This window comes from Cervus canadensis, chromosome 8 (genome assembly GCF_019320065.1).
Source record: "Cervus canadensis isolate Bull #8, Minnesota chromosome 8, ASM1932006v1, whole genome shotgun sequence".
NCBI lineage: Eukaryota > Metazoa > Chordata > Mammalia > Artiodactyla > Cervidae > Cervus > Cervus canadensis.
In genome coordinates this window covers 54791388-54798524 of record NC_057393.1, presented here as the reverse complement: position 1 = coordinate 54798524, position 7137 = coordinate 54791388, and the positions used below count along the sequence as shown (strand labels likewise).

Sequence of the window (7137 nt, the reverse complement as noted above, 5' to 3'; positions counted from 1 at the left end):
GGTTTCAACCAACAATATTCTTTAAGTCAAAACAGTATTCCAGAGCAATCGGGTGGAGAGGGAGGTGGGAGGGGGGATCGGGATGGGGAACACATGTAAATCCACGGCTGATTCATGTCAATGTATGACAAAAACCACTACAATGCTGTAAAGTAATTAGCCTCCAACTAATAAAAATAAATGAAAAAAAATAATAAAGTACACATTTACTAAATGTAAAAAAAAAAAACAAAACAGTATTCCAACCACTTGATTTCAAGCAAAGTAGATTTTATGTTTAGAGACACCAATGAAATGTGGTTCACCTATAAACACAGAAGAAACCAAACATCACTGCATCAACACAAAAATAAAAATAAAACATTTTGAAGACAAGAAGAAATACAAAATTCAGTCAACTTTGCTGTTCTCTTGGCTGCCTAAATCCCACAATATTTGCAAATATAGCTAAAAGATGCTAACTCTTGAAAGCCTATATTTTTAGGCATTTCCCATCAACTATACTGGAACACTGTACATTATGTTTTATTAATAGCATTCTGCCTTCCTGTGCAGTCATTCACTCAATCCTGTGAAGCCCCAGTGAAGGGAACACACAATGAGGGGAACAGATGAATTTAGACACTATCATATGAATCACAAAATCATAGGATTTTAAGTCACAAGATGAAAAAGACACTGATTCTGCTTTAAAACAAGGTTTATAGGAAATTATCACTGGAATTTCATGGAAATGGCTACTAATATAAAAGTCAAAGTGAATGACCCAAGCCAGCTTGATGTACCGAACCCAGTACAACCTTTACACTCAATCTCCCTGATAATAAACTCAGTGATAATAAATCCTTGCATGCCACTATTTTACACATTAGTAAAGGCCTAGTCCAGGAAAAGGAACTGAACTGAACTGAATCTCATTTACTGGAAACACAAGATGTCATATGATTTCTGTACAGTTATTTCTGTTCACCCACATCTCAATCTATAATACTCTATGGGTCATCCTTGAAAATCAACAAAATAAGTTTATTTATCACTATCTTTCAAAAGAGCCCATGCCAATTAAAAGGAAGTCAAATTCTCTAAACCTTAAATGAATATTAAGTCCAAGATCTACCCCAGCTTCCCCTGTGGAGGATAAGATTAGTATAAACCCACAGTGTAACAGTGTATTGCTTTATTTGAGGTGGGGAGGGGAGACACACAGGTGAGAAAAAAAATCAATTAAAGGACTAGGAATGCAGGGAGCAATAATGTTAAACTAGTAATACCAAAATATGAATAATTGCAATCATTTTCTTAGGAGAACTTGATTCGTGGAAGGAAAGCCAATTGCTATAGCAAAAAAAAAAAAAAACTGTATGAAGTAGAAATTGGTTTCAATAATATTAGTAAAGAATATATTCTAGAAAGTAGCAGTAAGCAGAATGTAAAATTCTGACAGCAATTTAACAGACCAGTCCCAGATGGTTAGGTTGAGGCCAACACCTAATGATGACAAAAGCTTTGTCTATTGGGAATTTTGGATGATCCCTGGAGAAATATTACACTGTACATAAACCAAACTGAATTGTTTTCATATCTGTTATAGAGTTTCATAAAGTGTTGTTTCTACAAGCACTTCAGTTTCACAGCAAGAGTGGTATAGAATATCTAAACACACAAGAGAGCATTCATGCTAGATATCTAACTCCTCGGTATAATAACACATACAATCTAAAATGATTAGACTGTCATCACATCTAGGGCTTTCTGCATCTTGAGGTGGTGGTTATGGAAAGCATGGACCTCAGTCTCAATACACAGAAAGGAGCCATCATTTCCTTCTATATGTGTTTTGTATTTTTTCTTCATTTTTCTAAATTAGTTCTTCTCTTACTATCATTTCTTAGTCAAATTGGTAAAAATAAAATTGTAATCACTAAATATAGAACTCCTCTGTCAATCAAGACATTTAAAACTTCAATTTTCTGGGGCAAGGAAAGCAGTGTGGGACATTTAAAACTCTGATTTACAAACAAGGTGGTCAAAAATTTTCCTGGCTTAAAAACTCACAACTTTCCTAAACAGGTCATTATAAGAGTTCTAGCTAAAGTTTGACGCAACTGAAGGACTTACCATGCATGCATGCATTGGAGAAGGAAATGGCAACCCACTCCAGTGTTCTTGCCTGGAGAATCCCAGGGACAAAGGAGCCTGGTGGGCTGCCGTCTACGGGGTCGCACAGAAGTGGACACAACTGAAGTGACTTAGCAGTAGCAGCAGCAGCAGCAGCTAAAGTTTGTTTCAAAGCTACTATAAGAAAATTCTGGTTATGGGAATGGCGTGAACAGTCCAATAAGTTCCCTATGACTTCATGCCACTGACTGAATCCCCACAAGGACTGAACAGTGTGATATCAGTGACAGAACCTAGCACAAATTCTGCTTTCATGAATGACATCTTTGCAGTAACACCATCTTTTGCGTAAATTGGTCCATAACTTCTGGGTCAAGCTCATTCATCAGTATTTCCTGGATTTGATCCAGCTGACTGATCACCCAAGTCTCTGGGAAATCCAGCCTATACCAGTATGAACTCAGAGTTCATCCGTCCTATACAATACACTGTGAAGAAAGCTGAGTGCCGAAAAATTGACACTTTTGAACTGTAGTGTCGGAGAAGACTCTTGAGAGTCCCTTGGACTGCAAGGAGACCCAACCAGTCCATCCTGAAGGAGATAAGTCCTGGGTGTTCATTGGAAGGCCTGATACTGAAGCTGAAACTCCAATACTTTGGCCACCTCATGCGAAGAGTTGACTCATTGGAAAAGACCCTGATGATGGGAGGGATTGGGGGCAGGAGGAGAAGGGGACAACAGAGGATGAGATGGTTGGATGGCATCACTAACTCGATGAACATGAATTTGAGTAAACTCCGGGAGTTGGTGATGGACAGGGAGGCCTGGCGTGCTGCGATTCATGGGGTCGCAAAGAGCCAGACACGACTGAGCGACTGAACTGAACTGATACAATACACTGCTGCATTTGGTAAAATTACATTAAGAAACTATTTCTTCCTGTAAATTCCAGTGTGGATTCACTTGATGAGATGGCTTCATTAAATTCTTCGGGGAATAAAAGAACTTTGAACTGAGTCAAAATCACTATAATTCTGAGCGAGGTTCAACAGGGAAACCTGTGCTTTCAGGAGAAGGTGGTACCACACATCTTTGTCTCTTGGAGATAAACATGCTATTCTCACTGAATATATAAGTTTCAGTTTTTGCCACACTCATGACTAACCACTAAACATCTTTCAAAAATATATCCCACTGGAATCATGGGGTGATTTGAAGATTCATCAGATCCTTGGTTGGTGACAGGTTGCTGCTGGGAGAACCAAAAGTCCAGCAGCTCCTTGGATCCTTTAAAAAAATTGTGCCACTTCCATCACCATAAGACTAGCAAAAAACCAATAGCCACAGAAAATCAACTAAATCCTTTCCTTGCTGTGAGTGCCACAATAATTTCAACTGTGTTACCAAAATTCAGTCTCATTTTATTGCTTTAATTTTATATTGACTCTTTTTTTTCCATTTATTTTTATTAGTTGGAGGCTAATTACTTTACAATATTGTAGTGGTTTTTGTCATACATTGACATGAATCAGCCATGGATTTACACGTGTTCCCCATCCCGATCCCCCCTCCCACCTCCCTCTCCATCCCATCCCTCTGGGTCTTCCCAGTGCACCAGCCCCGAGCACTTGTCTCTTGCATCCAACCTGGGCTGGTGATCTGTTTCCCCCTAGATAATATACATGTTTCGATGCTCTCTCAAAACATCCCACCCTCGCCTTCTCCCACAGAGTCCAAAAGTCTGTTCTGTACATCTGTGTCTCTTTTTCTGTTTTGCATATAGGGTTATCATTACCATCTTTCTAAATTCCATATATATGTGTTAGTATACTGTATTGGTCTTTATCTTTCTGGCTTACTTCACTCTGTATAATATTGACTCTTTTTAAGAAAAGAATTAATAAAATTTACCTGGACTTTCTTTTTTCCTTTTGAGGGCAGAGACGAAAGATCACGAGTTTGTTGGAAACAGAGGCAGACACAGTTCCAGGTCTCAGCGGCCCCTGTCTGCCATCTGAGGGAGTAGAGCTGGCAGCTAGCAAGTGACCCGGATGTGATGGGGTGGGGCAGGCGCACAGCCCTTAGTGACGCCGTTAGTGCCAGACACTTATCGCGAGACACAGCACAGCAGCGAGAGGTTCCGCTGGGCCAACAGTCAGGCTCGCAGCGGTTCCCCCAGCATAGAGTGGTGAGAGGTGGATTGCAACTTCTCCCAGGGCCCTTCAGGCCCCGGGGCCGTGGGGCCGCCAGATGACCTGGGGGCCCGCGTCAGGCCGAGGGCTGGGTCCTGCAGAGCTGAACAGAGCTGGCTGTGTCTTTGCCACAGCTGCCCACTGGCCAGGCCCAGGACTTGAAGCAGCAGTGAACACTCCCCCACCATCCCCACTTCTGTGACCTAGTGGCAGGGGCAGTCTCCATGGGTTGCAATCCACGAAGGTCTCAGCAACTGGATATATGGACACTGCCATTAAGCAACAGCTTCAACCAGTGTCAGGGTCTCTGTTCGAGTTTCAAAAATTGGTCCATCTTAGATCAGCGGTCTACCCCTAGGAGGTGACCAGAGGTCAGGGTTAAGTTGCAAGGATGCTGCACCTCTTTACTTCAGGTCCCCCTCTGTGGCTGGGGCTATTCTCCAAAAAGGGCAATTGTTGTGAGCTAGGAATTCACTTGATTGGTATTTGTTACAACATGTGCTTCTATTGGTCCTGTACAAGTGATTCTGTCCAATTTAAATGAAAAACCTAAGGGCCGGCTGGGTCCTGGGTGCCTGGCTCCCTCAGTTATGATGGCTGGGTGGGGTCGGTGGGATCTAGCCCTGCAGGCACCCCCATTTAAGATCTGACTCTTTGGCCGGGCTTAGCACTGGTGGGAGGACCCACACTGGGTGCTGGACCAGCCCTCCCAGGCAGGCTAACTGTCCTGGACAGGCACCTCCCTCCCTTAGTCAAGGCCTGGACCTCAGAGGGAGAAAGTCAATCCTTGGGACTTGTCCTTTCTTGCAAGAACTGAGAATAACATTTGTTTCGGTGAGGTTCACAGGAATATCATGACCTGACCTCAAAAAACAGAGGATCTGACACCAAGAAGTTTGCAACAACTAACCACATCTCTTCCTCACCTTTCTTATAAAAGGGCTTTGCTGCATGAGCCACCCATTTCCTTGCATGGCCCTGCAATAAAATTTTCTCTGCTCCAGACTCTGACATTTTGGTATTATTTGGCCTCACTGGGTGATGGGCACACAGACTTGAATTCAATAACACATCTAAGGTCACACAAAGATTTTGCACTAGACCTCATTCCCCGTTCAGCCTCCCTCACCACCAGAGCATAAAGCAGTCCTATTCCTAAATACAACATGTCAAATACCAACATTATACAACTGAATGTGATCTGGTGAAACCTTGTTATACCTTGTTCAAACTCGCCTATGCACAGTGGATGGAAAGCAACACAACACCTGCTCCTGTCTGATTGTGGCATTGGACAATCAGCTAGTTGGGAGTCCTGACCTGTGAGGAGTAGACCTCCTTTCTTACATCAAAGATATCTTCATTTTTTGAGACTTTCTACCCCATGTCTTATCCATAGTCATTCCCTCTCCTTTTTATTCCCCAAATGAGCATCTCCAAAATAAAGGAGGGAGTCAGGGCACAGTGTTGTATGTGTTGAGAGGGATGAGGGAATGATGGAGAGTAAGTGGTGTAAGTAAGGAAAATCAGGCAGACAGTAGAGGTTTCCCATCCTTCCCCTGGGTGAAGAGACAGGCTGTGATGGCACACTGTGGGGGGCCAGAGTGTGCCCTGAAGCAGAAGGGAAATGGTGCAGAAATCTCCCTGTGCCTTCATTTTGCTCCTAAGTGTCCCTATGTCCTAAGCTCCTATGTGTCTGCATCCCAAAACTCAACAGTCCCTAGGACAGCATAGACTCTCCATGACAGGTTGTGTTTGGCCTTTCATGGGAACTACAGGATATGCAACGATGCCTCCCCAGGGTCAGAGCAACGATAAGGTCTGTCTCAGGAACATGAGGTGCTGCTGTGAAATACACAGTCCTCTTCAAATGTTACAGAAGGATATTGAGGGTTGAGTAGGTCTTTGACTCCTTTACAAGATCTTTATCCTAGTTCACAACTTCATTCTCTCTAATATTTCCATCAAGTAATCAAGTAATGACAGATGAATTTAAAGAGATGGTGAGTCATTATATCTACTAAATGCTAGGCTCTCTGGAACACCAGAGGCCCCCTCTGTACACTCTGGGTTCCAGTAGTGCCAGAGGGAAATCTTGATCTATTGTTTTTAAATCAATAACCTAGATTTAAAAAAAAAATAGTTCAAAATGGACAGAAAAAATATCTTGCATAATCATTTTGTGGCAGCATCTCTGTCAAACCAGTGAGCAATGACAACTTCCCAGAGCTCTTATCTTATCTGCCCAAAATTACTCTTATCTATTCCAAATTAAAGGAAGTTTCCATATCAGCAAGTGGGAGCAATTCAGAGAAGAAGTAATAATCTGACCTTCAGCAAAGAAAATTAGAAGTTGATCTTTCTCCATTTCTTCTTTTAACCAAGGTTCTCTCCCCTTTGGATTTTATAAGGGCCACAGACCACTCCAGGGATCCCAAGCCAATTTCCACTTACTTATGGGACAGAGAAAACATCAACCACATGATGGAGAAAATCTCAAATGTCCTTTACTTCTGTTCAAGCACAATGAAGCTCCTTCAGGGTCCATACACTGTGCCAAAAGTAGAGGCTGGGGATGGGGAGGAGAGAGTCGGAGATGGATAAGAACGATGCCTTCCTTCTAAGAGCTCAGCAGTGCAGTGAGAAGGCAAGCACAAGATGCAAGGCCCACTAGGATGTGAACAAAAACTATGGGCATTTATAGAGGGGTGGTGACTGATAAGATCTGGAAAAGCTCCTGGGGGAGGTGGGATTAGAGCTGAGTCCCTCAGCAGTGAGATGGTGGACTGTAGGAAAACAGTTTCAGGGAAGTAAAATAGGCAATGC

At 42.6% G+C, this 7137-nt stretch overlaps 1 pseudogene; it reads right to left on the bottom strand.

Moving 5' to 3' along the window:
- Positions 1-1881: 1881 nt before the first annotated feature.
- Positions 1882-4499, bottom strand: LOC122446803 (annotated as a pseudogene).
- Between the last annotated feature and the right edge of the window lie 2638 nt (positions 4500-7137).